Here is a 20,702-nt window from a genome sequence, read left to right as displayed (position 1 = left end):
ATGGTCTCAAACACATCCTAATTCAATCTATCACAAGAATGCACTATAATAGTTGTATCTTAATAATCATAACAACTAATTATGGCATCTTATCATATCTCTAAGATATGGAAGCAGAATCATACAATATGATTATAACTAAACATCTCAAGCATATCATATATGCATGAAGTTCTAATAACATGCATGAATATAAAACACTCTTTTCATGATTCTTCTTCTTGGAACATCATAGTGGCACTCCTACACGCCATAAGAGTACCCTATTGAATAGGAAGAGAGGGTCTCTGAACCCTACTTACTCTTATGACCGGATGGCCTGGTGATGAACTCCAATTAGAGTACTAAGCTATTAAGAAATTTTTACACATACATCATGTATTGTATATTTAAAACATATCCCTAAGACATGATAGGGTTTGGATATTCAATCGGGTTCAACCCTGACCCGACTTGAACAAAACCAAAAACTCATGCTTGATCACAATCAAGATAATAATTTAATCTTTGATTACATAAATCAAGATATGCTCTGATACCACAGTTGGGTTTCGGTGGCACAGCGGAAGGGTTAGGTGTTTAAAATTTTTATTCAAAACACCCAATACACCGGAAGCCCTAATGCCCAGAAACACTTGACTATAATAATCAAAGCATAATAAATATAAATTAGGATAAAAAAAATATCTGTAATGCTAATCTCAATTTTATAAGGTGTCCAAGTGTCTGTCCTCCAATGGTGATCCATATAAAAATTGAACCAAAGACAGCACTCCTTCTTCACCTTGCTTCAAGAGTTCTAGCCCCTAGAACTCGACTAGCCTCGTACCGATCAAATTTCTTCAAGAATCTAATCTCATCCTCTTAGAACCTCCTCTGGACTACTGATTCTCCTTCTTTAGGACCCTTACAACCCTTGTTAGGACCAGATAAGGCTTTGTCTTAAATCCCAAAGCCTTGTCCTAAAACTAAGATAGGTTGTAAGAAAGAAAGGAGAGCAACAGGAGAGAAATTGGAAACCCCTCTTAGATTTATCGGATACCCAGCACCCCGACCTATTTATAGCCACCAGAGGGATGCCAAAAGAGAGGGACATGCCTTATCCAAAAGGCATATCTGATCTGATTATCAAAGATAAGAGTTCCTTCAAGTAGAAGGACTCTTATCCATGATACGTCGATCAGCACCATGGTCTGCATGCGTGCAATGAAAGAAGGGATATTTTTGAAGCGAAAATTTAGTGCAGGGGCAAAATGATAATTTTAAAACTTTTTCAAAATTATTATTTTACAGCAGAATTATTAATTAATCTCATTAATTAATACTAATTATCCCTACACTAGGATCTAAATATGATACAACAGCATGCATTTAAATTTGAAATTCAAATTTGAATCAGTAAACATTTTACAGTACTGTGTTCAGAACACATCACCTTTTGCGGGTAGTCGATCACCGCAATCTGATCACCGTTGGAGGGCTCTGATCATCACATCGTAGCCACCCAACTGTCTGGCCTCTGCAGATCATCCACACGAAGCTCCCGTCTGATCAGCTCCTCACGAATGCTAGTTCATGATTTCATCCTTTTGATGGCAGATGTTGATCGAACTCCTTCGATCGATGTGTGCCGACTTCTTGGATACTCCAGATCATCTGCACAGTTACTTGAGAGGCTGATGGATCTCTCTCTGAAATTTGGTGGACTCACGACACTCGTGGCACACCAATCTCACTTCCCGAACCCTAGGTAGAAACCCTAGGGTACACACCAAAAACCCTACGCCCAATTTTCTCTCTTTTCTTTCCTTTTCTCTCGGAAGGTTTTGGACCTTCACCTTGTGCAGAAGCCTTCCTCACACCCCAAAGTTTCTCTTCTAATTTTTCTACGCACGTCCCACCTTTCTCCTCTTTTTAAAACAACATCGAACGTGTCTTATCCGCGTGAGAGGATAAAGATAAGAGGTTACACATTTGAATTCAAATCAAATTTGAATTCAAACAAAAACTAACTTATCCCTATCCTTTTGAGCGTGAGAAGAGAAGGGGCGTGGCTCTTTGTGCGTGAAAAAGTTTCACGAGAAACCTTTTCTCGTGTAAGTAATGTAGCGCACAAAATGGATAAGGATGAAAGGGCAAGTGATAAGTTATCCATTCAAATTCAAACATGCTTTGAATTTGAATGGCTAACTAATTAATTTATCCATCCATATGATGCACAAATGAGGACGTGGGGAAGGGTTTTATGTGAGAAAAATTTCATGAGAAGTTTCTTCTCGTGAATTCAAATGGATGCAAGGAAGTTGGGTGACGCAGGGAATTTAAAACAAGGTGGTTTGATTCAAATTGAGCCAACCTAGTTTAAAATAGGTTGAGCACAATTAGACCAAATTAAACCCAACATAATTAGGCTTAATTAAGCTTAATAAAATCCTAATCAAATCAAGAATTAACTAAACCTAACCCCTGATCAAATCAGGGACTAAACCACCTTAGCGATTAGGTCAACATTTAACCTAATCGGGTCAATCCAAACTGAATCCAATTCAATTGGACTTGATCCAAAAATAATTACTCAATCAAATTGAGTTAATTAGTGATTAAATCACTAATTAAACCTCTCATAAATATTGAGTCCAAATCCGATGGGCAATCAGGCATCAGAGACCATCGATATGAAACCCTGATCAAAGAGTTCAAATTTCAAATTCAAAATTCGAAATTCAAAATTTTGACCCCGGTACCCAAAATGTGTGGAACTCATGATTAGAGAATCCTAATTCTCAATCATAGAGTTCCAGATAGATAAGACTCATAATCAGCCATCAGATCAGAAAGGAACCTCTAATTTGTGTGACCCCGCACCTAAGCCGGTAGCACAGGAATCAATTTCTGTACTAATCGAAGTGACCATCTAGCAATGGTACCTGACGATCGGATAGGTCGAATAATCGCAATCGCAACATTCAGAACCTACATGAATATGGTTACTGTATAATTCATCCCTTTTGATCCCTGTGTTTAGGATGACTCAGGGTTAAACTGTCAACCCTGATGATATCATCCGAATCGTGCTCAACTCAATTAGTCCTGTGACTCCTCACTAGGACTACCCTGGTCAAGGTTTTGCTAAATTGAAACACGACTGTACACAGCTCCTAAACTGGAGTGGTCAATCCCATCTTGACACACGCACCGACAAGTCAAGTACTTGACTACACCCAGCAACCTTTCATCACTGAATTAGAAATTCAGGTAGTCCAGTGCCTAAGTGCAGTGAGTTGCTTGCAAGTCACCGTGGTGGTCTCAGGTCGGAGGAACATTTATACCCATATCCCATCGGAGCAAATCTTGACAGCAGAAATAGCTCCGGAGTTGGTCACGTTCAGTGCAGATGTACCATTACATCTCACCTGTATGCCATACCAGTGTCTCCACACTCTTTGGTTATGAGGACAACCAACCCATATGGCACACAACGACCTATGCTCGATAAATGTTGTCGTCCTTGGTAACAACGTATCATTTGGTCGCGAACATGTTTAAGGACTAAGCAACAAATCCTCCTTTGTCGAGTCTAAATAGTCCTAAGGACTTCACCACAACACAGGAGTTCATTAGAAGATGAAACATTTGTGATGAAAAAATACCAAAATAACTTTTATTTATTTATAATTCATGTACTAATACAAAAGGAGCACAACCGTCAACAGGCTGACGATTGGCTTTGGGACACTATTCCCAACAATCTCCCACTTGGCCTAAAGCCTATCGGTGCAGTATCTAATACCCATCTTTGACTTGTAGTCGTTGAACTCCTTCACCGCAATGACTTTAGTGAATGGGTCGGCCAGGTTCTCCTTTCCGTCGATCTTCTGAAGGTCGACGTCACCTCGATCCACGATCTCCCGGATGAGATGGTAGCGGCGCAGAATATGCTTCGTCTGCTGGTGTGCCTTTGGTTCCTTCGCCTGAGCAATGGCTCCAGAGCTGTCGCAGTAGAGCAGAACTGGACCAACAAGGGAGGGTGCTACTCCGAGCTCGGTGATGAATTTCCTCAGCCACACCGCTTCTTTGGCAGCATCTGATGCAGCAACATACTCCGCCTTGCATACTGAATCAGCCACAGTGTGCTGCTTGGAACTCTTCCAGCAGACAGCCCCACCATTAAGGGTAAAAATAAATCCTGACACACTCTTGCTATCATCTCGATCAGACTGGAAACTAGAGTCTGTAAACCCTATAAGTCTCAAGTCCGATTCTCCATATATAAGCCACTGGTCCTTAGTATTTCTCAAATACTTCAGGATGGTTTTAACAACCTTCCAGTGATTCTCTCCTGGATCAGATTGGTATCTACTCACTACCCCTAGTGAGTATGCCACATCTGGTCGTGTACATGTCATGGCGTACATGATAGATCCCACTGCCGAAGCATATGGAATCCTACCCATACGCTCTCTCTCTTGAGGTGTTGTCGGACAATCCCTCTTCGAGAGAGAAATTCCATGGCCTATCGGTAGATAGCCTTTCTTGGAATTTTTCATGCTGAACCTTTTCAGCATAGTATCAATGTACGTGGACTGGGATAAGCCAAGCAACTTTTTGGATCTATCCCTATAGATCCTCATCCCTAGGATGTAGGAAGTTTCTCCCAAATCCTTCATGGAGAACTGTGACGATAGCCAAATCTTTATTCCCTGTAATGCAGGGACATCATTCCCGATTAAGAGAATGTCATCCACATACAATACAAGAAATACTACTGCTGGACCATTAGCCCACTTATAAATGCAGAGTTCTTCTCCGTTCTTAACGAAGCCATACGTTTTGATCGTCCTATCAAAACGTATGTTCCAACTCCGAGAAGCCTGCTTAAGTCCATAAATGGACCTCTATAGCTTGCACACCTTAGACTCATCTGTGGATGTGAACCCTTCAGGTTGTATCATATACACCTCTTCTTCCAGCTCTCCGTTTAGGAAAGCTGTCTTCACATCCATCTGCTAGATTTCATAGTCCAGATGGGCAGCTATCGCAAGCATAATTCGAATGGATTTGAGCATTGCCACAGGAGAAAACGTCTCGTCATAGTCTATACCATAATGTTGACGATATCCCTTGGCAACCAGACGGGCTTTATAGGTCTCCACCTTTCCGTCTGCGCCCCTCTTCCTTTTGAAGACCCACTTACACCCTATGGGTTTTACTCCTTCGGGTGGGTCAACCAATGTCCACACATCGTTGACCTTCATGGACTCCATTTCGGATTTCATGGCCTCTAGTCATTTCTCAGAGTCAGGTCTCTGCATTGCATCCATGTAGGTGATCGGATCCTCATCGTTTTCATCAAGTTCGATAGGATCACCATCCCAGACCAAGAAACCATAATATCTGTCCGGTTGATGTGGTACTCTACCAGACCGCCTTAAGGGTGCATAATCAATGGGCTCTGGATCTGATCTAATCAAATCCGGTTCAGGTTCAGTAACATGTGTCGGTTTTTTTACCTGTCGAACTTCGTCAAGTTCGACTTTAGAGGCAACAGTTCCTTCACTAAGGAACTCCTTTTCTAAAAAGATTGCCTTAAGGCTGACAAACACCTTTTGCTCATCAGCAAGGTAGAAATAATACCCTTTGGTCTCTTTTGGGTACCCTATAAAATTACACTTGTCAGACCTAGATCCAAGCTTGTCTGTAATTAAACGTTTAACATAAGCCGGACACCCACAAACCCTAAGGTGCGAGAGTACTGGCTTACGTCCTATCCATATCTCATATGGCATTTTGGCTACAGACTTACTCGGAACTCTATTTAGAAGGTAACAAGCCGATTAAAGCACATATCCCCAGAGGGAGATCGGCAGACCAGCAAACCCCATCATGGATCGAACCATGTCTAACAGGGTCCGATTCCTCCTTTCAGACACACCATTATGCTGTGGTGTTCCAGGAGGAGTCCACTGAGAGAGAATCCTATTCTCCCCTAGATACGTCAGAAACTCATTGGAAAGGTATTCACCTCCTCGATCAGATCGAAGAGTTTTAATACACTTCCCAGTTTATTTTTCTACCTCATTTCGGAATAGTTTGAACATTTCAAATGATTCCGACTTATGCTTCATTAAATAGACATACCCATACCTAGATAGGTCGTCTGTGAAGGTTATGAAGTAGAAAAATCCACCTCTTGCACTTGAGCTCATGGGTCCACATACATCAGAATGTACCAGACCTAAGAGTTCACTGGCTCGCTCACCTTTTCCAGTAAAAGGTGACTTGGTCATCTTTCCAAGAAGACAGGACTCACAGGTTGGAAGTGATTCACAATCACTAACTTCAAGAATTCCTTCTTGAGCCAACCTGTTTATCCTGTTCTTATTGATATGACCTAGCCTACAGTGCCAAAGGTAGACTTCTGACACATTATCTATTTTAGAGCGTTTACCAAATTTTTGAACCACATTAACAGGCTGTGATAGTAAGTAAATTCCATTATTTAATTATCCAACAAATATTGTAACACCATTCAAAATGATATTGCAAATATTTCCTTTTATTAAAAAATCATAACCGTACATGGCCGAAAGGCCTACAGAAATAATATTTAATAAAAAACTTGGACAATAGTGACATTCACTCAGAATTACATTACGAGAATTGATTACAAGACTCATGATTCCTAAAGCTAGAACTGGAACTTTGCTTCCATCTCCAACATTCAGGAACCTCTCGCCTTCATCAAATCTCCTACTGACCTGCAGACCCTGCATCGAATTACAAATATGATAAGGGCTTCCGGTATCCAATACCCAGGCAGTAGTATCACAAATCGAAAAGTTGCAAGGAGTTATCATATAATTACCTTGCTTCTTCTTTGGCCTGTTCGGGTCCAGGGAGGCAATGTATTGAGGACAGTTCCTCTTCCAATGTTCGTGCTTCTTGCAAAAGAAGCACTCCGCCTGGCTCTGGTCATGCTTGCACTTCTTGGTCTGACCCCGTGCTACTGTCCCAGCATGAGATTGCACCTTCTTATTTTTCTTCTTCTTGTTCTTCTTCCCCTTCTCAAAGGGTTGACGACGAGAAGAAGACCCTCCCACTACATTCACCGACTCCTTATGGAGTTGGTGATCCTTCTCAAAGTTCTGCAGCAACCCCAACAATCCGTGGTAGTTTACTGCAGGCTTTGTCATTCGAAAATGAGTAAGGAATGGGAGGTAGGACTTGGGCAAGGAATTAAGGATCGCATCCTTACCGAGCTGCTCGTGCAGAGGAAAGCCCAATTTGCTTAGGCGCTCAATCATCTCGATCATATACAGTACATGATCAGTGACTGAGGCCCCATCCCTCATCCGAGCATTGAAAATAGCACAACTAGTTTTGTGCCTTTCAACGTCGTCAGGCGTGCCAAAGGAGTCGTTCAACATTTGAAGCATCTCCTATGGCTGGGCGTTCTCAAACCTTCGGCTGAACTCGTCATTCATTGCTGCCAGCATAATACATCGAACGGTGGTGCGGTCATTGAGCCACTTCAAGTAAGTGTCTCGGATCGCCTTACTAGCATTCGGAGCTGGCTCCTCAGGTGCTGGATCCGTTACTACATAAAGGATCCGCTCATGCTCAAGGATGATTTTCAATTTTCGATACCAGCTATCGAAATTGGGTCCCATGAGCTTGTCATTATCTAATAATGACCGGAGCGACAGGGTAGTGGCCATAGCTGCTTAAAGGAAAATGAGACCTCTATTAGTACATAAATTAATACTAAAGACTTGGACTTTAGTCTAAAGTTTTTCCCAATATTTTTACGAACTGGTAGCCTCATCCTCCAATTCGAGAAATTACTTTAATTCCTTAATGGGTACTAGAATCCACACAGACTACACACGAGCCCAACTTTGGTTGGTCAACCCATGTGCATCTATGGGTAGGTTCTTAACCAGTTGTTTCTCTAAACAACTTTTAGTAATTTATTTTGCCCCAGAACCTAATCAGTAGGCTTTGGCCTCCACTGAGAAGATCTGGTTAGGTCCAACCATTAACATGACTTAATTTAGTGAATCGGACCAATAAATGATCAGGTCCGACTTTGGCCGGCCAACCTAACCACCATCAGAAAGACTCAATCAAATTATCATATTATGAATAATAATTCCATTAGCCAATGAGCAACAGGCCTTTGGGCCTCCAATGATCATTGAACTAATGGACTCATTATCATTCACTTAATGGGAGGCTATGACTTAGTTATCATTATAACTTAATCATTTTAGGGACCTAATAATTTTGAGGATTTTATTAAAGAATAGTAGAGAAGAAATCATCCAGTCAATTTCAATCCTCCCACTGACTTCACCAAGTCAGATTAAAAAGGATTTAATTAAAGCTAGCATTAGGAGCACCTAAATCAGTCATACTGATTTACCTAATGACATGGGTGAGCTCTAATCACCAAGTGATCTAATCAAAATCTAACTTACCAGATTGACCAGGTAAGTGAGATCAGTGGTGGGGATTTGCCATTAACTCGTCAATGATCGAATCAATGCGAGTAGATCCCGCTTAAGAACCACTAGTCAAAACTGCCGAACTTACCTTAAACACCAACCGGTTCATTAGTTTTAATTTTGATCAACTTAGTAAATAGAGCTCCACCGCGTAGCCATGAATTAAGTCCATCTTGGTCTAGTTAAAGACATGGACCCATTCAACTACAACTATTGAAGTTGAGTCTAGAGTATCCTTGACCTAATCTAATTCAACTTTTGATTAGATTTGACCAATTACTCCAATTCGTCCATTTTTTAAACTAACCTTAGGTCTAACCCAATTATGGACCTAATTCATCTAACCCATTGACCCAAAAGTTTATGCAATTGTCTTAGGTCTTAATTCACAATTCTAGACCTACTAGACAACACTTAATTCTTTTAATTAAGTACTTGGGCTGATGGGTCAGGGTTTGGCATGTCGAAAACAATTTTCAAATTTGAAAGATTTTATTTTCTGTTTACCAAATGTGTTAACTCATTTCACAAACGGGTCAGCACATTTCATAAACAGCAATTCTATTGCTCATTTCATAACAGAAAATAACTCAAAATAAATCATAAATTTTTTTTTAGATCTAATCTAACACATTCATGATAAATTTCTTAATTAAGTCCTTTCGCTGCTTCATCGGCATGGGATATAATTGCATCGGCACCCCTACCGCCATAGGAGACCCCATCGAATGGGAAGAGAGGGTCTTTAAACCCTACTTTTCTCCTATGACCAGACGGCCATGGCAACCAACCCAATTAGATTACTTGCTACTTGGATCAAGTATATCTAAATATACAAATTTCAAAATTTAAATTTTGAATTTCAAATTTCAAATTTTAAATTTCAAATTTTAAATTTTAAATTTGAGATTTCAACCAAATTTCAAATTTCGAATTTTCAATCTTTGAATTTTAAATTTTGAATTTTGAATTTCAAATTTCAAATTTGAATTTCAAATTTGAGATTTCAACCAAATTTCAAATTTCAAATTTTGAATTTTGAATTTCAAATTTCAAATTTCGAATTTCAAATTTCAAATTTCAAATTTCAAATTTGAGATTTCAACCAAATTTCAAATTTCAAATTTTGAATTTCAAATTTGAAACTTCTAACAAATTTCAAATTTCAAATTTCAAATCTTTTTGAATTTTGAATTTCGAATTTTGAATTTCAAATTTAAACTTATAGATTACACCTTAATCTATGCATGCATATGTATATCATATTCTAGAACCTGCTCTGATACCAATTGAAGCAAAAATTTAGTGCAGGGGCAAAATGATAATTTTAAAACTTTTTCAAAATTACTATTTTACAGTGGAATTATTAATTAATCTTATTAATTAATACTAATTATCCCTACACTAGGATCTAAATATGATACAACAGCATGCATTTAAATTTGAAATTCAAATTTGAATCGGTAAACATTTTACAGTACTGTGTTCAGAACACATCACCTTTTGCGGGTAGTCGATCACCGCAATCTGATCACCGTCGGAGGGCTCTGATCATCATGTCACAGCCACCCAACTGTCTGGCCTCTGCGGATCGTCCACACGAAGCTCCCGTCTGATCAGCTCCTCACGAATGCTAGTTCGTGATTTCACCCTTTTGATGGCAGATGTTGATCGAACTCCTTCAATCGATGTGTGTTGACTTCTCAGATACTTCGGATCGTCTGCACAGTTACTTGAGAGGCTGATGGATCTCTCTCTAAAATTTGGTGGACTCACGACACTCGTGGCACACCAATCTCACTTCCCGAACCCTAGGTAGAAACCCTAGGGTACACACCAAAAACCCTGCGCCCAATTTTCTCTCTTTTCTTTCTTTTTCTCTCGGAAGGTTTTGGACCTTCACCTTGTGCAGAAGCCTTCCTCACACCCCAAAGTTTCTCTCCTAATTTTTCTACGCACGTCCCACCTTTCTCCTCTTTTTAAAACAACATCGAACGTGTCTTATCCGCGTGAGAGGATAAAGACAAGAGGTTACACATTTGAATTCAAATCAAATTTGAATTCAAACAAAAACCAACTTATCCCTATCCTTTTGGGCGTGAGAAGAGAAGGGGTGTGGCTCTTTGTGCGTGAAAAAGTTTCATGAGAAACCTTTTCTCGTGTAAGTAATGTGGCGCACAAAATGGATAAGGATGAAAGGGCAAGTGATAAGTTATCCATTCAAATTCAAACATGCTTTGAATTTGAATGGCTAACTAATTAATTTATCCATCCATATGACGCACAAATGAGGACGTGGGGAAGGGTTTTATGTGAGAAAAATTTCACGAGAAGTTTCTTCTCGTGAATTCAAATGGATGCAAGGAAGTTGGGTGACGCAGGGAATTTAAAACAAGGTGGTTTGATTCAAATTGAGCCAACCTAGTTTAAAATAGGTTGAGCACAATTAGACCAAATTAAACCCAACATAATTAGGCTTAATTAAGCTTAATAAAATTTAATCAAATCAGGAATTAACTAAACCTAACCCCTGATCAAATCAGGGACTAAACCACCTTAGCGATTAGGTCAACATTTAACCTAATCGGGTCAATCCAAACTGAATCCAATTCAATTGGACTTGATCCAAAAATAATTATTCAATAAAATTGAGTTAATTAGTAATTAAATCACTAATTAAACCTCTCATAAATGTTGAGTCCAAATCCGATGGGCAATCAGGCATCAGAGACCATCGATATGAAACCCTGATCAAAGAGTTCAAATTTCAAATTCAAAATTCGAAATTCAAAATTTTGACCCCGGTACCCAAAATGTGTGGAACTCATGATTAGAGAATCTTAATTCTCAATCATAGAGTTCCAGATAGATAAGACTCATAATCAGCCATCAGATCAGAAAGGAACCTCTAATGTGTGTGACCCCGCAGGTTCGAACCTAAGCCGGTAGCACAGGAACCAATTTCTGTACTAATCGAAGTGACCATCTAGCAATGGTACCCGACGATCGGATAGGTCGAATAATCGCAATCGCAACATTCAGAACCTACGTGAATATGGTTACCGTATAATTCATCCCTTTTGATCCCTGTGTTTAGGATGACTCAGGGTTAAACTGTCAACCCTGATGATATCATCTGAATCGTGCTCAACTCAATTAGTCCTGTGACTCCTCACTAAGACTACCCTGACCAAGGTTTTGCTAAATTGAAACACGACTGTACACAGCTCCTAAACTAGAGTGGTCAATCCCATCTTGACACACGCACCGACAAGTCAAGTACTTGACTACACCCAGCAACCTTCCATCACTGAATTAGAAATTCAGGTAGTCCAGTGCCTAAGTGCAGTGAGTTGCTTGCAAGTCACCATGGCGGTCTCAGGTCGGAGGGACATTTATACCCATATCCCATCGGAGCAAATTTTGACAGCAGAAATAGCTCCGGAGTTGGTCACGTTCAGTGTAGATGTACCATTACATCTCACCTGTATGCCATACCAGTGTCTCCACACTCTTTGGTTATGAGGACAACCAACCCATATGGCACACAACGACCTATGCTCGATAAATGTTGTCGTCCTTGGTAACAACGTATCATTTGGTCGCGAACATGTTTAAGGACTAAGCGACAAATCCTCCTTTGTCGAGTCTAAATAGTCCTAAGGACTTTACCACAACACAGGAGTTCATTAGAAGATGAAACATTTATGATGAAAAAATACTAAAATAACTTTTATTTATTTATAATTCATGTACTAATACAAAAGGAGCACAACCGTCAACAGGCTGACGATTGGCTTTGGGACACTATTCCCTACAATTTTCACATCTCTTCTCAAATCAAAAAAATCTTCAAAAATCCATGTGGATTGTAGATTAAATTTAGATTCTAGAAAATCAAAAATAGTGATAAAATTCTCATGGAAGGATGCTATCCTCGTACCTCTTCACATGAGTATTGATCATCACGCATGCAGGCATCAGGACCGACTTATGGCATCCATTTGACATCCAGATAAGTCTGGAAAAATTATAAAAAATTATCAAAAATATTTTATCAAGAGAAAAATGTCATCACCAAAACTTATTCTAATCTAAAAGCATTTTTTTGGGCTAAGGACTCTCCAAATCATGGAGAGATGCCATGCTTCTGCGTGCGCGAGACATCCTTCTTTTTCTAATTTTGCCTCTACCCCATATATTTTAGAAAAAAATATATTTCATACTTTAAGATGTGCATCAAAAGATGGAGCATGATGTGAGCTACCACACATAATTTAATCCCATAAAAAAATAAATTTTTTCTTCTACCCATGCCAACACTTGTTAGCAGAACCTATTTTACACCAAGAGTCCACCACAACTTGGACTCTTCATATTTGATGTTAACATGGGATGTGGTACCCCAATTTGGGCTGCTTCTAGGTATCATGACCTAACCCAAATGTCTATCAAATTGGGCTAGCTAATTAGCAAGGGATGGAACCAAATTGGTCTCCAAAGGAGCAAGGGTTTCCACACGTGCTAGCATGCTTATTGGAACCCTAATTGAATTCAAAATTTCAATCAACCTTTTTTAAAAGGGTCCTTGGCCAATTTCCATATATGTGTGACCCATTGAGTTTCACATCTAGCCAGTAGTAGGTTCTGGTATAAGTTGACCAAATTTGATTAGATTTCAATCTAATTGATTTAGGTCCAATCGAGCTAACCCGAGCTCAATAATTAGAATCATTTCTAATTGATAATCGAATTAAACTCTTTAATTTGATCAAAAATTTACAAGTCAAAATTGATTTCTAACAACATATCATGACTATCCAAAAGATGTAGAATTTGGTGAAAATACCAAATCTACCTTTCAGTGGTAAATTATCGTGCAATTCAATCCTTCGATCATCCTTGCACCCTGAATAGGTTCATGAGTATGGAATCATGTCAAACTCAAATACATATTCATATTGATTCTCAATTAACTAATGATAACTTCAATGAAGAAGCTTAGAAACTCTTTCTAATCTCCTTCCTGCTTTTGGCCAAAAAATTTTTCTTGGGTCATCTAGGATTGAGAATACACAGGATGTGATCTCCTCTTATTAGGAGTGATTGATTCCATGTTGACCTACTCACAACCTCCATACACACTCCACCATATCCAGAACACCCCGTACATGTCTTAATGCTATGCCTGGGTATGAACTAAAATATGAATTCATGTGCATAAGATTTCATGGTGGTCTCAGGTCTAAGGATCACTTGCACAACTTTCACTTAGAGAACCATCTTTGACATGCAAATAAGGCTTTCATAAGATGTTCTCTTTCATCGAGTCAGTTCAGTGGACTCATTTCTCAAATGAGCACCCACATCCTTGTATTAGTGTCTCACACAAGTGGCTAGTGAGATCTGTCACTCTCTCCATTGAGCATACATAGGATGTACCAGTCTATCCGAAACATTGATCCCTGACTCAATTCTCCTACGACCAGAAATATTTAATATTAAGATTTTAAGATTTTAGGTATCACTAGCATGACCAATTCATATCTCCTAAAATCATTATCTTAATATTTGAGGTTCATCATAATCTTAGATATAATAAGATGCAGCTAATATGATGAATCAATGCCTCAAATGATAATAAATATCATTTCATGAGTTGAAAAATTATAAAAAAAGTCCCATCATAACACACTTACAATTGGCTTATAGGATATTTTTCTTTCAATGATCATATCACCATGTGGTGTTATTAAGAGCAGCAAAGAATACGAATTTAGTTATAAATTTGATGATGCTCAGTGAGAAAAAATTTTTCAAATATTGAAGTTCTTTCATACCTCTGAAGATGTGTCTTCAGTGTGGCAATAATTCTTTGAGAAAGAAAAAGAAGGTGCAAAGAGTCATGCTTGGGCTAGTGAGTTTGAACTGACAAAAGAGTCTAAGATTAACCTAGTCTGGTAGAGTCTCTTGATCCGAACAAGCTAAGGAAGAGATATCAGCAAAGGATTGCTGAACAAGGTACTTATATGATAACACCTTATGATTTCTCTATCTGTGACATTACTATCTGGGTATTGAATATTAGAAGTCTATGCAAATTATTGCAATAACTTTAGATTAGTAGAAAGTTTGAAAATAGCAACAGGTTTCTGAATATTAGAATTGGAAGTTATATTTCAATCCTAGTTTTAAGAATTATTGAGTCTATTTTCAATTCTAATAATATCATTTTAGTGATTGTCACTATTGTCTAATGATTTTTATGATATCATTATAAATGATGTTAAAATCATGTAGACAACTGAAAAAGATAGTTATAAATAGTCACAGTCTATTAGTGTATTGTACACAATCAAACAAACTTCCTAAAGTAGATAATGTCATGAAAGCCTACTTTTGATAATTTAGGCTCGATCATATAAATAAGAATAGGATCAACAGGAGATAATTGTCAAAGTCAATGATTGTGAATCATTGTCAACCTGTTAATCCTATCTCTATAGTAAGATGACTAAGTTACCTTTTGTTAGAAAAAGTGAACGAACCAATGATGTTCTGAATATGATATATACTGATGTATTGGGTCTACGAACATATTTTTTAAAAATTTAGATTATTTAAAATATTTAAATAATTTTATAATAAGATAGAGAAATAAAGTGGAAAGAGCATTGAAACTCTTCAGTCAAACCAAAGAGGAGAATGCCCTTCCAATAAGTTTTGACATATCAAGAAGACAATAAGATTCTCTCTTGTTAGAATCGACTTTGTTAGACATAGTTTGATCATGATGGGATTTAAAAGTCTGTCGGTCTCCTTTTAAGGTTATTGTCTTGAGACTACTTGTTATGTTCTGAACTAGATTTCGAATTATTCAGTAGCAAAGACTCCATATAAGATATGGACTAGGCATAAGCCGATACTTTCTTACCTTGGGATTTGGGAGTGTTTGTTTTATGTCGAGCAATTACAGACTAATTAGCTTGGATCCCGATCCTATATATATTATTTTGTAGGATAACCAAAGAATCTAGTTCTGAGATGTGATCCTGTTTAACTCAATGAGAACAATAAAGATTTGATCACCTACATGGTTGTCATGCAGAGGTTTGACTCTGATTAATGACTTGAAGCCATAGGTCTGAAATGGAGTCCATGAAGGTCAATGGTATATGAACACTCATTGATCCACTCAAAGGGGTAATGCCCATAGAGTGTAAGTGGATCTCCAATAGGATCAGAGTAGTGCAGATGAGAAGGTAGAGATCTACAAAGCTCGTTTGGTTGCCTAAGTATATTGCCAACATTATGGTATTGATCATAATGATACATTTTCTCTTGTCACAATGCTAAATATTTTGGAGTTAAAATATGCATTTTGATAAGTGATCAAAATGCATGGCTTTGTTGAGAACGAAGAAGAACCCTGCAAATACAAATGGGTTAATAGTTCTATGAGTGTATTTCTTATCTTGTATGTGAATGAAATTCTCTTAATTGAGAATGACATTTCTTACATTACAGAAAATAAAGGTTTCACTATTATCATAGTTTTTCATAAAGGACTTAAGAAAAGCATCTCTCATCCTAGTAATGAAGATCTATAAAGATAGATCTAAGAGGCTGCTTGGGTTTTCTCAATCCAACATACATAGGATGTTTATGAGTAGAATTTATTCCATCATTACACCATGTATGAGATCGGATATGATATACTCACTAGGGTAGTGAGTGGACACTTGTAAGATTTGGGTTAGAATCACTGGTAGGACATCCTTAGGTGCTTGAGAAAAATACTAAGGACTGGTGACTCAGTTATGGAGAATTTGACTTAAAACTTATAAAATTTGATTTCAATTTTTAGTTGGATATAATAATAGCAAGAATGTGTCAGAATATATCTTTACCTTAAATAATGGAGCAATCTGCTGGAAAGGTTTCAAGCAGAAAAATATAGTCAAATTCAAATTGCGAGGCAGAATGCATTACAGCATTTGATGCTTGCAAAGAAGCTATGTGATTGTACATGTTCATTAGCAAGTTAGGAGTGGCACTCTCCAATGATGGTCTTGCTGTATTGTATAGCACTAGAGCCATAACTCATGCCAAGGAGCCAAAGTCCCATTAGCTTACCAAGCATTTTGCATCGCTACCACCTTATTCAAAAAATATGTTAAGGTGACATCAATCTTTAGAAGATCGACAGAAAGGAGAACTTGATCAACTTATTTACTAAAGCCTTGATATCCAGGAGTTCTAAGATGATAAATCGAAGATGAGTATATGTACTATACTGATTGGCTTTAGTCCAAGTAAGAGTTATTGAGAATTATGTTCTAAAGTCAATCGTTGGATGATTACACTGATTATAAAAATATATGAATTGATAAATAATAAAAATTATTTTATATTTTTTATAATAAGATTATATCTTACGAACTTCTATGTTGTGATAAAGTCTTTATGACTACTTTGATTGATAAAGGAAGATTTATCACGTAGTCCTTAAACTGGTTTGCGACCAAACGATGCGCTATTACTAGAATAATAGTGATATCAAGTGTAGGTCATTGTGTGCTATATGTGTTGGTTGTCCTCATAACTAAATAATGTGAAGACACTGGTATCGCATGTAGGTGAGATATAGAAGTACATCATCACTGAACATGACTAACTACGGAGCACTTTGCTGTCATGGGTAGCTTGCAAAAGGTATAGGTATAAGTATCACTCCGACCTGAGATCACCATGGTGACTTATAAGCAACGCACTATACTTTGGTATCGAATTAACTGAGTTTTTAATTTAATGATGGAAGATTTCTAGGTATAGTCAAATACTTGTCAAGTCGGTACATGAGTCAAGATGGGATTGACTCCTCCAAATTAGTAGGAGATATGCATCAGTGTATTTTAATTTAGCAAAATATGGATCCGATTAATCCATGTGATGGATTTGAAAAAGATTGAAATATAATGTGGATGACTTATTTAGGATTAACAGTTAAATTCTAGGTCATCCTCGAGCATTAAGGTCAAAAGGATGAATTATACAGTAACCACAAGCCAATAGGTTCTTGAATGTTGCTTCACCGTCATTCGACCTATCCGGATGTCAGGTCATCATTGCTAGATGGTTACATCGATTGGTTCAAGAAGATATTTTTATACTATCGGCTTAGGTTCGAACCTATGGGATCACACTCAAAAAAAATTTCTGACTGATCATGTGGCTGATCAACGATTGAGAATCATTCAAAAGCTTAATTGTTAATTCGATTGATGATTAACCTTATGTAAAAATTATAATAAATTAATTCATCAAGTATTAGTAAAAGAATGGAAGATTAATTAGTAATTAGATTGCTGATTAGCTCAATTTGATTGAATAAAAAAAATTAAATAAAATCTAATTGAATTAGATTCAATTAAGTTTGATCCGATTAGGTTATGAGATGACCTAATTGTTAAGAGAGAATAGTACCTGATTTGATTAGGATTTTAGTTTTATCAATTCTTAATTTGATTAAAATTTAATTAACAATTTATAAATCTAATTAGATTGGGTTTCATATATTTTATTTGGGCTAAACCAGATGTGATTTGGTTTGGATTCAAATATGGAAATTAAGAGTCCTTATTGGAATAGGACTCTTCTCCCTTGTGCCAACCTAGTTTGCATAACATATATCTCCACATACAAAATTGTTTTGTGTGAGATTTTTCACACCAAAGAGTTTTTTTAATTCTCTATCTCACATCCAAATCTAATTTAGTTTCGATAAAAGAAAGGTTCTAAAATTGGATTTCAAAATATTTCTTATCAGGAGAATCTGTTCTCATCCAGATCAACCTCTCCATGCCAATAAATTTTTTTCTCTTTATATGTGTGATATTTTGAGAATATTTTTTTATGAGAGATCATCTAAATAACTTATTTACTATAAAAAAATATGGAAAGGGGTGTCCTATATTTTTTTGGCATGTTTTGGGATGTAGAATTGTGAAGAAAGGTAGGAATCCTGTAAGAGTCAATGATCCCTAGGACTCTTCATCCCACCTCCTTACATGCCTATAAAAGGGGCTTTTATTATTTCTTTTGTGTGTGTAAGATACTAGAAGAGATATCTTCATATGAAAGAAGTTTGGGCATAGTTCATAGCATAAAAAATAGAGAAAAGGGTCCTCTATCTTGGGGTGTGCGCAGAAATCTTAATACCAAGATTTTGGTTCTAAGGGTTTGAGAAGAGAGAATAAATTAGAGAAAAATTATTTTTTTCTCTATCTTTTTTTACCTCTTCATCTCCTCTATAATTTCATCTTCAACCTCTAGAAAGATTTTAGAGATTTGAAAAAAAGATCTGGATCAGTCAAAAAAAAGATCTTCACGCTAGCTAGCACTCCCAAGAAGACAGATCAGATCGAGGCTTCGAGTGGATTTCTCATAGAGGCCGGATGTGTGTCTGGCTGTTAGCAACTAGTAAGAATCTTCTTTACCATCTTCTCAATAGTGGTGTCATCGATCCACACTCAGGTATTGAGTTTTAAACTCAGATTAGAAGTAGATGTGATCTACTGCTCACATACATGCATCCTGATTTTATCTTCAATATTTTTAGATTTTATATGCAACATATCATATCATAGATCCTAGAATAGATTGATTTGATGATTAGATCATATGTATATTAGATTAATTTGATTAATCTAATGGTCTTCAACTATAATTTTCTCAAAAAAAATTTGAAATACATGCATGAAATCGCCTACGCATCCCAACATTTGATACATATGAAAGCTTTGAATTTGTGACTACTGCACAGAAGTCTGAATTGAAATTATACTTAGATGAGCCAAGAGTTGATAGGAAGTCCAATTTTGACATCCTTGAATTTTAGAAAGCCAATCATTTTCGATATCCTTATCTTTCTCTCATAGTACATGATATTTTAACTATTCCAATATCTACAGTTGCCTCTAAATCTACTTTTAGTATTGGTGGGTGGCTACTTGATAAGTATTGTAGTTCACTTAAACCAGATAATGCTGAGGCCATAATTTACACTCAAGATTGTATATTTGGAAAGAAAAGTATATAATTTAATCATTGTATTGCTATTATATTTTTTGAATGAGTTTATTATTAACTATTGTAATCTTTCAATATAGATATTTTGAAACATGAGTTAGATGAGATTGTAGAAGATGTCATGAACTTCAATTCCATCAATAAAGCCCAATCAACTCAAGGCTCGACCAATATTGATCCCAACCCATAATGAGATGAATCATGATTATGCATTCTTTTTGGATTGTGTTGTTCTTAGTTTTTGGACATATTATTTTGTTATGTTGTATTTTATTTGGAACTTCTTTTTGATTTTTGTTTGACTAAGAACAATGGATGTTGTTATGCTGTCTTTGTTTGAAATTTTAGATACTTGTTTAGATTTTAAGCAATTTTGAGATTGTTTTAAAGTTTGTATGTGGAGGTCATAATGATTTTTGAATATATATTTGATGACTCAACTAATTCTAGCGGCAACAATCTTGGATGGCCTTCTTATATGGCAATCAATTGTAATCATTTTGATTTAGCTATGGATTAATTATCAGATCTGAGCCTCTCTAGTTAATTACTGAAACTCATAAAATCTTGGCTTTTAGTCTGCTACATCTGTTTAATTTGAATATATTGTTGGTGATGGGCTTTGGCTTAGAGTCAACATTGTATCCTATTTGAATCTTCTATATGTGTTACTGTTATAGTGTTGCTATCTTCTTTGTCATCACTGGGTTGTAATTTAAGAATATGTTCTAAATTCTGATGTTATTTATAGTAACATGTTAACTTAATATTTTGATACATATATTTTATGTTTTACAATATAATATTGTAAGTTTCATACTTTCATGTATGATATGAGATTGGACTTAAAAATACTGTGATTACTTGCCTGGCTGGCAAGCATTTTTTTTTTATTGAGCAGATTTTCTCCTCATGCTTTATGTTATTTAAAGTGATTATATGTTAAACAGTGGTAGCATTTGTTCTCCTTTAAGGATAATGTGTTTCTAGACTTTTAGTTTGAAATGGTATATTTTATCTTGAATTGAACATGCTGGCTGTTTGTGAATTATGATGTTTGTCTTATTTAAAAATAGGTTAAACAGGTTGGGTTGGATCGGTTAA

At 36.8% G+C, this 20,702-nt stretch overlaps 1 pseudogene; it reads left to right on the top strand.

Moving 5' to 3' along the window:
• Positions 1 to 19,788, top strand: part of LOC140856228 (zinc finger BED domain-containing protein RICESLEEPER 2-like) — a 62,615-nt pseudogene extending 42,827 nt beyond the window's left edge.
• Positions 19,789 to 20,702: the final 914 nt, after the last annotated feature.

Source organism: Elaeis guineensis, chromosome 3, assembly GCF_000442705.2.
Source record: "Elaeis guineensis isolate ETL-2024a chromosome 3, EG11, whole genome shotgun sequence".
NCBI classification, from domain to species: Eukaryota; Viridiplantae; Streptophyta; class Magnoliopsida; order Arecales; family Arecaceae; genus Elaeis; species Elaeis guineensis.
Note: the sequence above shows the minus strand (reverse complement) of the source record. Positions and strands in the feature narration are given on the sequence as shown.